This window comes from Condylura cristata, unplaced genomic scaffold (genome assembly GCF_000260355.1).
Source record: "Condylura cristata isolate star-nosed mole 26May11 unplaced genomic scaffold, ConCri1.0 scaffold00022, whole genome shotgun sequence".
NCBI lineage: Eukaryota > Metazoa > Chordata > Mammalia > Eulipotyphla > Talpidae > Condylura > Condylura cristata.
The window spans coordinates 6,276,242-6,292,143 of NW_004567123.1; positions in this window are offsets into that span (position 1 = coordinate 6,276,242).

The following is a 15,902-nucleotide window of genomic DNA, read 5'->3' on the forward strand; positions in this document are numbered from 1 at the left end:
ATTCAGTTTGATTTCTGTCTCCTTCAAGAACTTTCCACTTGAGTCCAGACTTTAGATCAGGGTGCTTAGGGTATAGCCTTATATGTCTTCCATCCAATTAGCCACCTCCTGTATTATTGTTTGGAAAAATTTGTGAATACTTTCAAATGCACAAGAAAAATAAAATGATGGCTGAGTGTCTTGTCTACAACCTTTATTGGTGTCTTTCATGGTCTTCGAGTATTTTATAGCTCTGTAAGTCACAAAAACCTGATAATGCTAACAATTTGTATTCATAAAAATGCAAATCATTTGTGTCCAGTGGGATTTAATGGATTTACTGCCCTGTGGATAGATTCTACATATGTTTGTAAAATCATTTCAGCATCTTGATGATCTGTGGTGCGGTTCTTGGAATTCTCCTTTGAACTGGTTAGAAAGCTTCAACTGGGGCCCTCCCTGGTGGTGCAACAGGTTAAAGTGCAGCACTACGAAGCTAGCTGCAGTAACCTCAGCAAGAGTTCGATTCTTGGCCAGGGAGGTGACCTCTCCTGACCTGCCTGCTGCTCCCCTCAGCAGTGTATCTCAATGGAACTGCCTGTTCTGCTCCCCACTCTGTTTCTGGTGAATCCTCTCACCACCCCTGTACCTCTGGCCTGTGCCCCAGTTCTGCATATCTAAATAAATATATAAATCTTAAAAAAAAAAAGAAAGAAAGAAAGAGTGGCTTAACTAGTGTTTGGAGCAAACAACAAAAGTGAACTGTAATTAACTTTATGTCAAAAGAAAAAAAAATCAACGGGAAGATTATCTGCTTACAGAATCTGCTGAGAACCTGAAGTTGTGTGGACTGGAGCCATGGGTGGTTTGGTGGCAGGACAAACAGGCAAAGGATGGACTGGCTGACTTGAAAGCTGTCTCTGGATACTGGCCTCCCTCTCGGTGCTAGGAAGCAAATGCTAAATGATTCCTGATTGCTTTCAATACTTGCTCACTGCTTGAAGACTGGCCTGGGTTACCCAGTCCCTTACTCTGGTCCTCACTCTGGATTAGGAGGCAGGGACCTATCACCCACCAAGATCCATGCAATGGGAGCAGTGACCCTGAATGCCAAATGCTGATGATTGTCTACCAGGCTTCTCTTGAAACTAACCTGTGACTTCTGTAACTGCTGTCACCACAAAGTACATATATTCGTGTTTTAATAGTGAGGGGGTCACTCAGCAGCCCCTGTAAAGAACTTGTGTAGACATCAAGGAGATGGGGGAAAGGCTGGAATGAGAAGACATGGGAGCTGGGTGGGTCACCCAGGCCACTTGCACAACCTCTCATTTCCCTCTAGGACTCTGAGCTCATTATTGAAGGTTCTGTGTGATATGTGAGATGGCTCCAGTCTCTTAGGTGATGTCAGATGTTTATTAGAGGGGCATACCTGCTTCCCCCCAAAGCTGGTTATTGTGACTGGTGGGAGGGAACAGCCGCAGGCTAATAATAAGCAGCATTTCTAGCTGAGTTGGGCTCCAGCACATTTCCCAGCTTCCTTGGCAGCAGACTTCTCTTCTGAGGTATGTTTCGCTGACGTGGCTGGCTTTGGGAAGCCATGAAGCACAATTTTCTGAGGATCCGTTTGCAAAATTGAAACAGTGCCCTTGAGAACTCTCTGCACACCACAGCTGTGAGGAAAGGTGAGCGCAAGGCCAAGGGTGGCCATCCGGAGAGACCCAGTGGGCACCAGCTTGGCTCGGGCTTTGGGACTTCAGCAGCCCGTGACTCCAACCTCCAGTGTATCCCTCCGGGGCAAAGGGCCAGAGTCTGCTCTTTGCTGGGGCATGCGTCCCTTTTTTTCCTTTCTCTCATCTCACACCCTGATTTCCAGAAGACAGGGAGACTCCACCTGGGATTGGGGGAAGATGTGCAACACTGGGCTGCCTCCATCCCTCCCCCCCAGTCTGGGAGTGTGGGGGGGCTCCCACATGTGAGGGTCAGCACCAGGCCAGGAAGGGCTGATTGGAGTCAGGGAGAGGAGGAGTTCTGACAAGCAGGAATATTGCCAGTACCCCCCAACTCCCACTCCAAAAGGGGGAGAGCTTTGGGGCTTGGCAGAGGTCTCCTTTGGGTATGTTGGGGTGCCAGGTGCCTGCTTCTCCCCTCTCTTCCTCTCAACACCGAGGACCCAACCTGTGCCGCTGCAGTGCCTTGGCAGCCCTCACCATCCCTTCTCTGTTTCCATTAGGTCCTGGGTTCAAATTATGCTGCCTCCACTATGTGACCTTGGCAATTTCTTCATCCCCGGAGGCTCAGTCTCCTCTACTATAAGGTGGAGGTGACAGTGAGCTCCGCCCCACATATGCTGTATTTGTGTGAAGTGCCCTGGGGTTATACAGTGGCCTTGTGTGTTTCTTTCTCTCCCATTGGATTAGGCAGTGAATCTCTTTCTCTTACCCCTTAATTTCCCATAGTGTGTGGCACCTAGTAGGTGTTGAACGAGCTGTTGGTTGAGCCAGTGGTGAAGGGGATTCACACACTGTTGAGCTCCAAGTAGTGACTGTGTGTCCTAGGTAATCATCACCCTTTCAGAAGTAGGGGTCAGTACTCATCTTACAGATGGGGAAAGCGAGGCCGAGAGCAGTAGAAGGTGGTGGCCCCCGTCCAGTAGGGCTCCAAAGCCCTCAGCCTCCTATGACACTCTGCTCAGTCCCCATCTCCCTCACGATCTTCAGTTCTGCTGTGGCAATCAATGTGATGGACTGACCTTGGAGAGAAGAGAAAAGAGTCAGGGTTTTTCTTTATGTCTCATTTTTTAAAAAAGATTTATTTATTTATGGACAGAATTGGGGTTCAAGCAAGAGGTGCAGGGGTGGTGAGAGATTTCACCAGAGGCAGAGTGGGGGAGCAGAACAGGCAGATCAACAAAGTACACTGCTGAGGGGAGCAGCGGGTGGGTCAGGAGGGGTCTGCCCGGCGATGTGGATCACCTCCAGGGCTGGGGATCGAACTCGCACTGAAGTGGCTGTGGCTCGCTTACAGTGCTGCATCCTAACCTGTTGCGCCACCAGGGAGGGCCCTATGTCTCATTTTTTAAAAAAATATTTATTTGTGCATACAGAGCTGGGGTACAGGCCAGAGGTGCAGGGGCAGTGAGAGGATTCACCAGAGACAGAGTGGGGAGCAGAACAGGCAGATCGACAAAGAACACTGCTGAGGGGAGCAGCAGGCAGGTCAGTAGAGGTCTGCCGTGCCATGTGGGTCACCTCGGGGACAAGGATTGAACTCATGCTGAAGTGGCTTTAGCTTCTTAGAGTTGTGCTTTAACCTTCTGCACCACCAGGGAGGGCCCCTTATGTCTCATTTTTAAATTGCTTACAGACATTTGTCCATCTGAAGTGGTCTTAGGGCACTATGTACAAAAAAATCTTTCACTGTGTTTCCTTCTGAAGTTTTCATTTGGGATGGGAGAGGTCATTCCTTGCATCCCAAGCAGAGAGAGGACCCTGCCATGTAGTTGGATCTGCTGGGCTTTTCTCCCCTGGGGTTTCCAGATTGGTGAGGGAGGTTAGGGCTACGCCCATGGGTGTTGCCCACACCTGTCAAGGGTGGCAGTGTAGGGACAAGGAGCAGGTGCACATTAGGGATCTTTCATTGCTTAGAGCCTCTGTTGCTCATCTTTAAAATGGGTTCTGAGGATTGCATGTGTTCATGTAATGTAGTTGCGCAAACCTCTGTATTTGGTATTTGGATGCACTGTGATGGTCCCACAATTTCCAGGAACCGGGAATAAGAGGCTCTTTATTTTCAAGACCTTACACCATATCTCATGTCATCAGGTGTTCTTAATTATTTTATTTTGAACAATCAAGTGCTGGTTGATTAAGATTTGTTACCTGGTGTGACCTCTATTGGTCATCATGTTGGCCATTCAATAACGCCAAGAAGTTTTACTAAATTTGGAACCAATCCCTCAGGGTATGGCATCATAGCTTTGCAACTAGAGTGTGGACAAGTCTTTTAAGGACACTTAAGAAAGCCACACCATCCGTGGTTACATTATGGAGAGCACGCGCCACACCTCTGAGATGAATGAACAACCAGCTGCCCTAATGTTATGCAAATAGGTGCTCCAGGCTTGGGATAAAAATTCCATCGAAAGCATCCTCCACATTCCAAAATTGCTGCATCGCCAAGAAGTGAGAGGAGAGGGAGGATGTGCTCAGAAAATTCAGATGATTCAAAAGGTGGCTTTGATGATGACAATGAGCCAGCGCTCAGAGAGATGGAAGAGCTGGCTTGAATGAATCAGGAATGAGGGTGAAGAAAGCAACTCTCTGAGTTAATAGATTGTTACATATGAGCTGGAGGCATGCATGGTAAGCAATAAATTCATTGTTGTAGATGTTTAACTATGTCCTCTACCTTTAAAATATATTTGCAACCACAGCACACATTTTTGGGGTCTTTTAAGTGAGGAAATTGGGAGTTATTTTTAGGATGTCTTTTATTTGGGTGCTGTTGGTACCCCATCCTCTCCCAGAAGGTTGGGTTTCCCACTGCTCTTCTTCATCCCAGGTGTCCTACAGTTGTATATATTGTGGGTGACTGGCACGAACCTCTCCTTCCTACCAGTAACAGCCCTTTCTGGTGACTGATGAACGTGGGGTGTAAATTCACCAGTTCCATTGTGCCTTGCATGAGAGATGCTGAAGTCTGTGTTTTATACCAGCCCTTGGACAGTTCTTGGGGGCCTAAGCTCCAGGTACCCCTTTGGTACCCTCTGAATAGCACTTACTTTACTGACTGCCCCTCAATCTGTCTCATTTTCTCACTCTTCTCCTGATGCTTCCAAGAATCCCTCCAAATAAAGCAGATTGAGTAGAATGCTTGTCTTAAGGTCTGCTTCTGGGGAAATCTAACCTAAAGCAAGCACATGTGAAGAAGGTAGTGATTGCTAGTGCCACTCATCATTATTTGATAAAGATCAGGATAATGTGTGACTTTCCCCAGAACTTGTGGGAGCTGGCCAGGGCATCTTTTAGGTTTAGTCAGGAAGGGAGTTGTCTGACTATGTATTTATCTCAAAGCAATCTCAAACTGATATTCTCTCTCTCTCTCACTCAATTATATGCTTGAGCAGCTAAGCCAAAAATCGGTCCATCCAGAGCAATTAAAAGCTTCCTTTGCCAGACCTTGGGGATTTCTCTGTGATCAATGAGAAAAACACCGCAGTTGGAAGACAGCCGAAACCAGAACAGGGCAATCCTGGCTTAGTTGTTCAGATGATCTAAACCACCATTAAAATGTGTTTTTAAGAGATCCTTTTATTTTCCAACATGGGTTGGGATGGGGGTGGGGGAGAGGTAAAATTGGATCAAATGACCAGAAATTTCTCATTTGTTTTCCAGTGCTTTGGCCCCCAAATGTAATTCATTTGTGAAAGTCTGCCCTGGGTTCCACTTACCCATTTATGAGCGGTGGTAAGGTATTATTATTATATTTGTGATTAATAAGACAGTAATAGCAGCAGGAGTAGAGTGACTTGTAGTTATAGTGTGTAGGTCACTGGGCTAAGAAAGTCACATATTTTAACCTCAGATGACTCCAAGGACACAATGAAGAGATTATTGTTATCATTGCCCTTTTATAGATGCAGCTACTTCAGCTCAGAGAGGTTAAGCAAGTTGTCTGAGTTTACATAGCCAAGAAGCAGAAGAATGGGCTGTAGACTCTGGAAGCCTGGTTTCAGTTTGGGTTCTTCCTGGTGAGAAAGAAGAGCAAGGACGCACTGGTTTGGTTGACTTCACTGCTGTAGGCCTGGCTCACCTGATCTGAGTTTCCCCAAGGAGCTGAAACAAGATGGTGACAGCCAGGACCACAGCCTGGATGTTCTGTAGGTCTGTGCCCAGCTGCTGGCGAGATCATCCAGCCCCTTGGGACACCTCTGTGTGTCCACAAGCAAGTGGTTGTGTTCCCACTGGAACCTCCTGCTGGCCTAGGGATTGCTTGTCTAGAAATAGGAAACACCTGTTCCTTATCATATGCCATCTTAGGTGATGCCCTTTCCAGGGGTCTCCTTGAGACTCCAGTACGCCCATGACACCTGACAGTGGATCAAGAACCAGGAAAGTGTCCAGGGACATCTGGAGATGCTACATAGGATAGAATCATCCTAGTTTCACCAACATTGTACACTGTGTGACTCTGGCCACATCTCCATCACCCCTATTTCCTCCCCTGTGATAAGTGGGTAGTCCAGAGGAATGTGGAACCCCCATCTGTGCTCAGGGATCTGTGACCAACACTTCCAGCAGGAGACCTGGACCCCCCCCCCCCAACACACACACACTATCTTTTCTCTTCTTATCCTTGAGTCTGTTTTTGGGGCTATGTGTATAATTGAGAATTGAGCTGGACTTAAAGTTCATGAGGTCAGTGAATGGAAACTTCTGTGTCTTTAGTTTTGCTTCCTAGAATAGTTCCAGGGAGATGGTTTCCAACAAAGAGCTTCCCACTTGCCCTTCCTAGGACATCTGGAAATATTTAGGAGTTTTATTTGTCACTTGGGTCGAGGGGTGCTCCTAGCATCAAGTGGGCAAAAGTCAGCTAGCCTCTCACAATGCACAGGACCGCCCACGGCAAAGGAAGGCCTGGGCCATGTTGTCCATGGTACTGAGGTCGAGAAGCCCTTGGTGAGAGGAGACTTGAGGGATTCACTGGCTGCTGGCAACTGTGGCATCCCTTCATTTTCTCTCCTCTCCAAATTTCATTCTTTCAATAATTAAGGAATTATAGGTAAATCTAGTTATAGATATTCTTTAAAAATATATATATATATACATAATACATGTATTCAGTGAGAAATTCACAACAGAATGGTTCAAAATGGCCACAGTGAGAAGTAACATCTTATACATCCATTATTCTCCTGGCCTTCCCCTTTGCTACTTCACAGACAGCCACTGCCCCTGTTTCTTGTGCAACCTTATAGACTGGGGTTTGCAGTCTCAGCACTGATGACATTTTGGACCAAATGTTTCCACTGCTGTGGGGTCTGTCCTGTGCATTGTAGGATATTTCACAACATCCCTAACCTCTACCTACTTGATGTCCAAAATCTCTCTGGACATTGACAAATGTCCCTTAGGGAAGCCTGGTTGGAAACCAGAGTTTGAGTTTTTCTTTGCAAATCTTCACATATATAGATTTGTAAAATACGTATTTTTATTTTTTTAAGATTTCTTTTTGTTTACTTACACAAACAAGAACTGGGGTGTAGGTTAGAGGTTCAGGGGGTGAGACGATTCACCAGAGAAAGAATGTGGAGCAAAATAGGAGGATATATTGAGATACTGCTGAGGGGAGCAGCAGGTGCGGCAGAGAGGTCTACAGAGCCGTGTGGGTCAGCATCCTGGCAGGGGATGCAGTGACTGGTGGTAACTTGATAGTTCTGAGACTTTAACCCCTGTGCCACCAGGGAGTTCCAAAATATGTCTTTTTCCTGTGGTGTATGGCATATCATAGATTTTCATAGGGATATATATTAAATGAATAAAAAACCAAGAATTAAGCAGTTTAAATAGGAAGTTCAATTCCTTAAGTACCCAGGGGTACAGGCTACCTATAACTTAATCCACATATAGTATATGAAATTTAAGCTTTCCTGGTTTTCACTTACTAGTTTTGCTTTAAGGAGTATCCTTGTATTATTCAACCCAGACTTTATTTCACTCCAAAGACTGGGTCGTAGGGGGTGAGTCCCATTCTCCAGAGTGGCTGGGCTGCCTGTATAAGGAGGAGGACAGGATCCCTGCCTGGGATCCTGGGATGTCTCCCCCCACGCCCCCACTGATGTTTGGGAGACGATGGGGATGTGCCTTATCTACCCCAACGAGATCCTCCCTCGTCTGACCTGCTCTGCCAACATCTGGCTCTTGTGACAAGCTGTGGCCTTTGTTCCACAGAGTGTCCTTTTGAAGAAGGTGGGGGCGTTAGTCCAGCTTGGGCAATCAGCCCAAAGTTCATTTTGTGTAATTCTGGGCAGACTGCCTAGTTTCTTCCTGGAGTGCAGCTGGGACAGTCTCTGGATTTTGACATGGTTCTTGGAGTGGAGTGGGTGGGAATCTGGGAACTGGGCAGGTGACTTGTGCCCGCTACCAGCAGGACGGGCTCAGGATGGACACTGCTGAAGGCCGGCTTGCTTATCACTTCCCCCGGGACCCTAGAGGGGCATGTACAAGGAAATAGAGCTGGGTTTTCTAGGGAGGGAAAGGGTAGGCAACACTCTAGATTATGGTTAAAAGTCCTGGTGACAGGTGTGGCCTGGACATGTTGGCCGGGAGCTCAGCTGAGCCTGGGAGCAAGATCTCTCTTGGTGGTTTTAGGAAAATTAGATTTATTAGATAGAGGCTTAGGACTTCAAAGACATAGCCCAAGAGGGAGAAACTTGTGGAAGCCATGTGGCCCTGTCCAAGCATAAGTTCCAGTCACAAGAATGGTGTCACCCAAGATATTTTATTCCCGATTTAACAAGTTGAGGTGGTCACAACTTCAGGTCCACTGAGTTTCAGGTAAAGGATGGGAATAGGTCAAAGTCACATTGTAGAAGAGCTCACGGAATGGGAGATAGTTATGGCCACTTTTAGAAAATGCTGCCTGCCCTAGGGCTGTGATGGGTACCAACCTGAAGAGCAAAGGTGACCAGTTCGGAAGCCCCAGGTACGCCTGGGATTCCCAGTGACTGCTCCCTTTTAAGTTGTTCTCAACAGCCCGTATAAGCCAACTTCAGGGGCAAGTTCAAGGGACACCGGTTGATTCCTCACCCCAGCGGCTCCTCTCTGGCTCCTTTTGTGCTTGCTCTGTGTCCCGCTGATGGGAGAACTGGGGCAGTGGAGGGAAGGGAATGTTCAGGCGTTTGCTAATTCTTCATGTGTATGGCATCAACTCCTGCCCATCCCAGAACCTCCTTTGCCTGGTCTTTGATCTGCCCCTTTCCTCCTTCTCCCTTCCTGGCAAGCAATTCTTTTCTCAGCTTTACCCCACTTTCCCTCTTGATGGAGTGACTTGGGCATTCTCTTCAACAGCTCATGGACTTGGAGGCCACTGCTCTCACATGGTCACCAGTGACCCTGAATCACCAAATCCTTTCAGGTCCTCTCATTTGCGTGAACTCTCTCTAGCACTGAATGCGACTTACCTTTCTCCCTAGAACTTTCCTCAGCACCATGTCTTCTGTTACATTGGTTCCGAATTCCCCCGAGGCATGTTTGGCTTTCTCATTTAACTCCATGGCTTCCCTATGCCTGGTTGGCCTTGACTTCACAATCTTGTCCTTTTATTTCCCCAAGTCTCACATTTGTATCTTCCTACTAGATATCCTGAATGAACTGAACCCAACCCTCTCGGATCCGCTAGGCCAAAGTTCCACGAAGGCTCTACTTCCCACTTGGATCTATTCCTCCCCATGTCTCGGGGCACCACCCTGCAATCCCAGACAGAAGCTGGAGAGCATCCCTAATCCATCTTTGCCCCGCTGCCACATTTGAACATATGAAGTTTTAGCAAGTCTATTGCCATAACATCTCTTAAGCTCTTTCATTCGTTCTTTTACATAACAAGTATTTACTGAGCACTTATACCCCAGGCACTGTTCTAGTGACTGGAAATACAGGAGTAAATCAAATAAGATTCTTTTTGTTTTAAAGATTTATTTATTTATGTATGTGTACAAGAATTGGAGTATAGGCTAGAAGTGTGGGGAGGGGGTTTGAGAGGGGTGAGGGGTGGGTGAGAGGACTCACCAGAGAGAGTGGGGAGCAGAACAGCTGGATCTATTGAAAGACACTGCTGAGGGGAGCAGTGGGTGAGACAGGAGAGTGCTGCTGTGCCATGGGGGTCAGCTCCCTGGCCGGCATGGAACTCAGGCTGTAGTCATGATATCACTGAGACTTAACCCCTAGACCAGGGAGGCCCCAAATGTGGGTCTTACATTGTACAAGGGAAGGGAAATTAATAAGCAGATAAATGGGCAAGAACATAATATGACAAATGGTGGAAGTGTGGCTGGGAGTCCACGAGGCTGGGTGAGGGTTGGAAGAGGAGGCAGGAAGCTGTTTTCTGTTAGGGAGACAGGAAGGGCCTGGCCAATCTCAGATGGCATTTCAGGAGAGGGCCAAAGGGAAAGAAGGACCAGCCAGTTGGATCTTGTGTCTCTTCTCCATTCATGGCCTCAGGCCCTGTCTTCTCCCCTGAACTATGATGATCACCTTCCAAAGGTGATGGCTGCTTTAGCTTTGCTTTCTTTTCTGACATTCCAGCCCCTTTCAATGGGTTCCTGTCTCCACAGAATGAAGTTCAAACTCTTTTTTTTAAAGATTTATTTATTTATTCATATGGAACTAGGGTACAGGCCAGAGATGTGGAGGGTGAGAGGATTCACCAGAGACAGAGAGGGGAGCCGAACAGGCTGATCGATGAAGTACACTGCTGAGGGGAGCAGCGGGCGGGTCAGGAAAGGTTTGCCTTGCCATGTGGACCTCTCCAGGGCAGGTGGGGATCGAACTCATGCAGCAGTGGCTTTAGCTTCTCAGTGCTGTGCTTTAACCCGCTGCGCCACCAGGGAGGGCCCCAAACTCTTAACTATGGTCTACAGGGGTCTTCACAAGTGGGCTCAAGCTCTCTTCCCAGTTCTGACTGACTGGCATGCAGTCTTCTGAGATGACCCCATGATCTCCACCTTTGAGATCTTCCAACTAAAGTGTGGGTAGAATCTGTGACTTGCTGTCAACAGAGAGGATATGGCAAAGCAGTGGTAAACTCTTTTGGGTAGGCTCATTGCCTTAGGTTACATAAGATCCATCTTAGCAGATGAGAGAGAGTTTCCCTCAGCCCCGAAACAGCTAAAAGCTGTGCTGTGAGCTTCCCATGGAGAGGATCGTGGGCAGCTGTCCTAGGAACCGCAGAAGCTCCTGGGAGCCCAGGCAACTCCCAGCCAGCTCTCAATAAGAGTCTGGGGCTCTGGGGCCCTAGACTGGCAAGGAAACGAAATCAGAATGAATTAGAAAACAGATTTCTCTGAAGCCTCAGAGGGCACTATGGTCCCAGACCACACTTTTAGAGCTGGTGAGTCCCTGAGCAGAGAAGCCCATGGGGTCATGCTCACTTCCAGACCCCGGAAACGGTCAAAGAATCTTTGTGTGCTGCTTAAGCCTCTGGATTTGCAATAGTTTTGTTTTTTTTTTTAAATAATAGAAAACCAAACACAGTCACCCTTGGGATCCTGTATAAGTCGTCAGGCTGTCCCTGCATCCAGGTAAACTTTCTTCCTTGTGTCCTGCCATCAACATGCATTCTATGCACACAGGACCATGCATTTTCTCTCTGGTGAAATCTTTTTTGTTCTTTAAAACCCCATTCAAATGGAGTCTCTTCTGCAAGTGCTTGTGATACCTGAGTTGAACCCCACACTGAAATCCCAGCGCCCTCCCTTCTCAGCTCTCTCAATGCTCAAGGTATTGAATATGTGCCGCTAGTCTCCTCTCCTATTCATCTTTCCATCTCAGGGTCTAGTTCAGTGCCTGACTTTCGGCTCATCAAGGATTCCTCCCTTGGGGACAGGTCCTGAATGGTCATACTGTCCACAAATCCCTTACAATTGATAGAGGGATGCTATTTATGAGCCATTGATCTGAGTCCATAGCTTTCACTAGCTTCTCAAAGAGGCCCGAAGTCCTGAAAAGATTCAGGCTGATGGAGGCAGAGTGTCAGTGCACGTTTCTTGAATAGAAGCCACTGGGTTATGGCCTGTTAAGGGGATTTTCGCTTTAAGCCTTGCTGCTAATTGTGGCTTTGCTAGAGGAATTGGAAGCTTGCTGGGTGTTTGCAGGAGAGCTGCTGTTCTGACATGTGTAAAAGCACAGTCATGTAGGCAACCCCAGGCTCCATCCAGGGATGAAGATGGTCCAAGCTGAGGGAGGGGAGGGAAGCAGGGGAGTAGCAAAGAGGAAGGTGTTTGGCAAGAAGAACCCATGGAAGAGTGGTGGGGACCAGAGTGTAGGGGGCCCAAGAGAGTGGTTAATTCTGTGTTGAGGGAAGAACTGCATTTCTCCTTTTAATTGTGCCAGGTGCTAGAATAACTGTTTCCCACTCCAGCTCCCCTGAGCTCTGGAGGACTGCCTTTGGCGATGCCAGGGTATTTTTAGCCCTCCAGTAAGTGGAACAAAGCTCTCTGAGAGGCAATGCTGTGCTCTTGGCTCTTGACTCCAGGCAACGCTCAGCAGCTTCCTGAGAAAGCGCAGGACTGCCTCCCCAGCCACAAGGGGACATGGCTCCAGCTCCCTGACTGCCCTTGAGGCTCTTCCACACCGAGAGAGGGCATTTGCTGGGTTGGGGATATGTTTTGGGGGAGAGAAAACCTTTCCCTCAGAGAGATCTAGCAAAGTCCAGTGCTTGCTGACCCTGGCACTTACTCTGGGGAGCAGGGGAGTGGTTTACTTGGGTTAGGTGGGCAAGGCAGGTGTAGGCCAGCCTGGGAGGGAGGGTGGGCCCTTGAACCCAAGCAGAAAAGCTTCATCACTAAAGGCCGCAGGAAGGGAGGTTAGCGGGAGAGCAGCTGGAAGCCACTTCCTGCTGACCTGGGTGATGAACTGTCAAGGTCAGCCTTGGCCATCGATCGACCAAATATTTGCTGGGATCATTGACCTGGCAGACTTCCGGCCCCCACTCTATCCTGGCTTGTACCTAGGCCCTGTCACACATCCAAACATCCCTATCCTTGATGCTGGAGGTTTGGGCACTCTTTTCCAAAGAGGTATTTCCAGGCAGGTATGATTGGTATAGTCCTTTCCTGGAGCTGTGGGTCACAGTGGACAGGCCTCAGGCTATAGAACGGGGCCTGCCATTCTCATAGACTTTTTATTTGAAGTAGCTACTGTCTCAAGGTAGCTGGTCTGAAGTGGTCAAGGTTCAGCCATGTAGAGCCAGACTCTACAAGGATCAGGCCACCAGCGCCTTCTCTGTACCACAACCATCACACTCTACCCCCTAACCCCCAAGCAGTTGAGTGACTTCTTCAATGTCAGTGGAGAAGGAGAGAGGTGTGGTTCCTCAGAGCAGACAGAGGGAGTGAGAAGGTGTGTTGGCCACAGTCTGGAGAGAAGGAAAGAAACAGTCTGTTCATTTCTCTGTTTGTCTCTCTCTCACACACAGAGCATCTCAGCTGAGCTATTCCAGATGGGCCAGGTCTGGCAGACTCAGCACCTGGTCAATGATGTGTGAGCCCCTCTGGGATCAAAAGACCCACCCAGGTGAGCCCTGCCTAAATCGCTAACCTGCAGAATCACCAGCTAAATAAATTGCTGTTCTTTTAAATCACTAAGTTTGGGGGTGGTTTGTTACCCAGTAAAAGCTGTCCTCTTTGCATTGCATAATAACATAGAGTGAGGTTAGAGTGACCATCTCTACCTGAGTGAGTGAGGCAGAAGGAACCTCCTCCCTGTAGCAAGAACTCCTGGTATCAGGCCTGCTGACATAGCAGGTGGTAATGCTGGAGTATTGCCTCTTCCTAAATAGCCTATGGGAACCCAGAGAGGTGGATCCACTGAGTCGTTGATGGAAGATGGGCAACAACTTTGGAGTCTGTGATCAGAGACCCAAACTAAATCGCCTAGCCTCCCTTCACTGAAGGTCCCATGAAGCCATAGGGAGCTTCCCTTATCCTATGGAACAATGAAGACTTAGTATATATTTTCTGGAAAATGCCTCACTGGATCATGGAAACCCACAGATCCTTTTTTCTGCCCTATAGATTTTTTTTAGGGGATAAAAGGTCTTAACATATTTGGGATAGGGAGAAAACAGATTTGCCTTAAACCAATCTTAATAAATTCCAACCTTCAATTCAAGAACAAAATCTTGGTTGCCACCTGTGAAGGAGTGTGTGAAAAACCCAACCCAACCCAACCCAACCCACTTTGCTGTCTAGGTTGGTTTGAAGCATCGAAACTCTGTAATAGCAAAGAGTCACTCCAGGGAATGAGAGAGGAAGCAGGTCATGAAACAGATTTGCAGCTGCATGTGGTGGTGTGTGGTTGTCCTCTAACCAGCTGTGTGACCTTGGTCAAGTCACTCAACCATTGGGGCCTTATGACGAGATTGACGGGGAAACTCCACAGTCCCTTCACATGCGGTCTTTTTATTGGTTTGAAGGGAAAAGCCAGGGAGAGCTGGAGAGACGTCTGACAGTTGACTGGCCACTCCACTATGCATGACCCAAGCTACCTGCACTCCGTGTTCCAACTGTGTTGATGTGGCTGCAGCAATGGCTCCATACTCCAGTGCTTCTGTCAGCTTGTATTTGGGATGCTGTCGGAACATATACATCCAATCTCACCCCCAACCCCACCACATCGGCCTTGAACTGACTGGATAGGTAGGGAAATGTCAGTGGAGTATATGGGGTTCATTAGCAGTAACCCCATGTCTGGGTGTTGGTCATTGGCAAGCTGTGTCACCCTGGCCAGGTTTCTGCCCCTCTCTGATCTCCCATTTCTTCCATGAAAGCATTTTAAATATTGAATCAATAAACAATAAAAATGTATGTATTGATGATACATCCTTTATCACAGAGAATATATACTGAAGTTAATTTTTTCCCAGTCTACTTAATGGAAAATTGTATTGATCTATTTTCTAACTGGCCTCTAGCAACTACACAACTTACTCAGGCCTCCTGGGATGTTCTCATTTTTCAGTTTCAAAATTTGACATTATTCAGTTACTATGGACAATTGGGACACACTTTTTTTCTGTTATAATTTTCTCGTGGGTTGGGGATGCCCTTGGTGCTTACCTTAGCTCGCTCTTGAAAGGATTAAATGGAATCACCCACCTAAGGCGTGAAGTTTGGTGCCTAGAACAATAGATGTTTTAGCAACAGTAGCTGCCATTGTTGTTATTTCCCCTTAGGCTGGCCAGTCACTCGGCTAAAGAGGAGCCTGTTGACTTGGGAAACATTGAACCGGACCCTATGTCTAGAACCAGGAAGGCATGATGTCAGCTCTCTGTGGTGTCCACCTAAACTCATTTTCCCCCTCTCTCTGCTGATGGGGACAGAGTGCCAGAATTCTCCACCACCCCTCGGCCCTCCATTAGTGTACAGATCAGAGAGCACTCACAGGTGTTGACAGAGGAAATCTCCTGCCTTCAGGTAGACATAGGAGACTTCTTCATCCTCCTCCTGTAATTAAGGCAGTGGAGGCTTAATTCCTTTCCTGATTTGCCATCAGATCCGTCCCTTACCCTTCCTCACTCAGTCCTGTGTTGTAGGGTTCCTACCCCTTGGACTACATTTCCCAGGCTCCTTGTCCTCTAACTTCCTGTAGGCTCAGCAGTGGGAGGCACTGGTGGGGACAGGTCTTGGAAGGGAGAAACCAGGGTGAAGCTCCCTCTAGCCTCCTCTTCTTCTAGTGATGTCTAGTCATGGGCATGGTGTCCCTAAGTGCCAGCTTCTGGGGTTCATGGTTCTAACTCTTGCTAACCCCCTTACTTCCTTTTTCCTTTTAATCCTCAGGAAGCAGCAGCTTCTTATTGTTGCTAGTCTCTGAGCTGCTTCACCCTCCCCAGTTTAGGTCTTCAGCTCTTACGTTACCTTTGTAACTCCTTTCTTGTGGTGGAACCACGTGACCTGTGCTCTGTTTTCCCAGTGGGATTCTTCAGCTGCCACAGTAGACATCTTACAGACCGCCCTGACTCACCTGGGGCCGCCACCCTGGAGGAAGGGAGAATGTATGGCCACTTAGCCGGCCAACCCCCCCTTGTCTTGCCAATTCCTTACCCTGTGAGGAACATGACTGGAAGAGCCAGAGTGGGGCTCTGTAGGGTGATGTCTGGGCAGTGCCTTTCCTCACCAGGCTCAAAGGGCAGCACCGCTGCTGGGT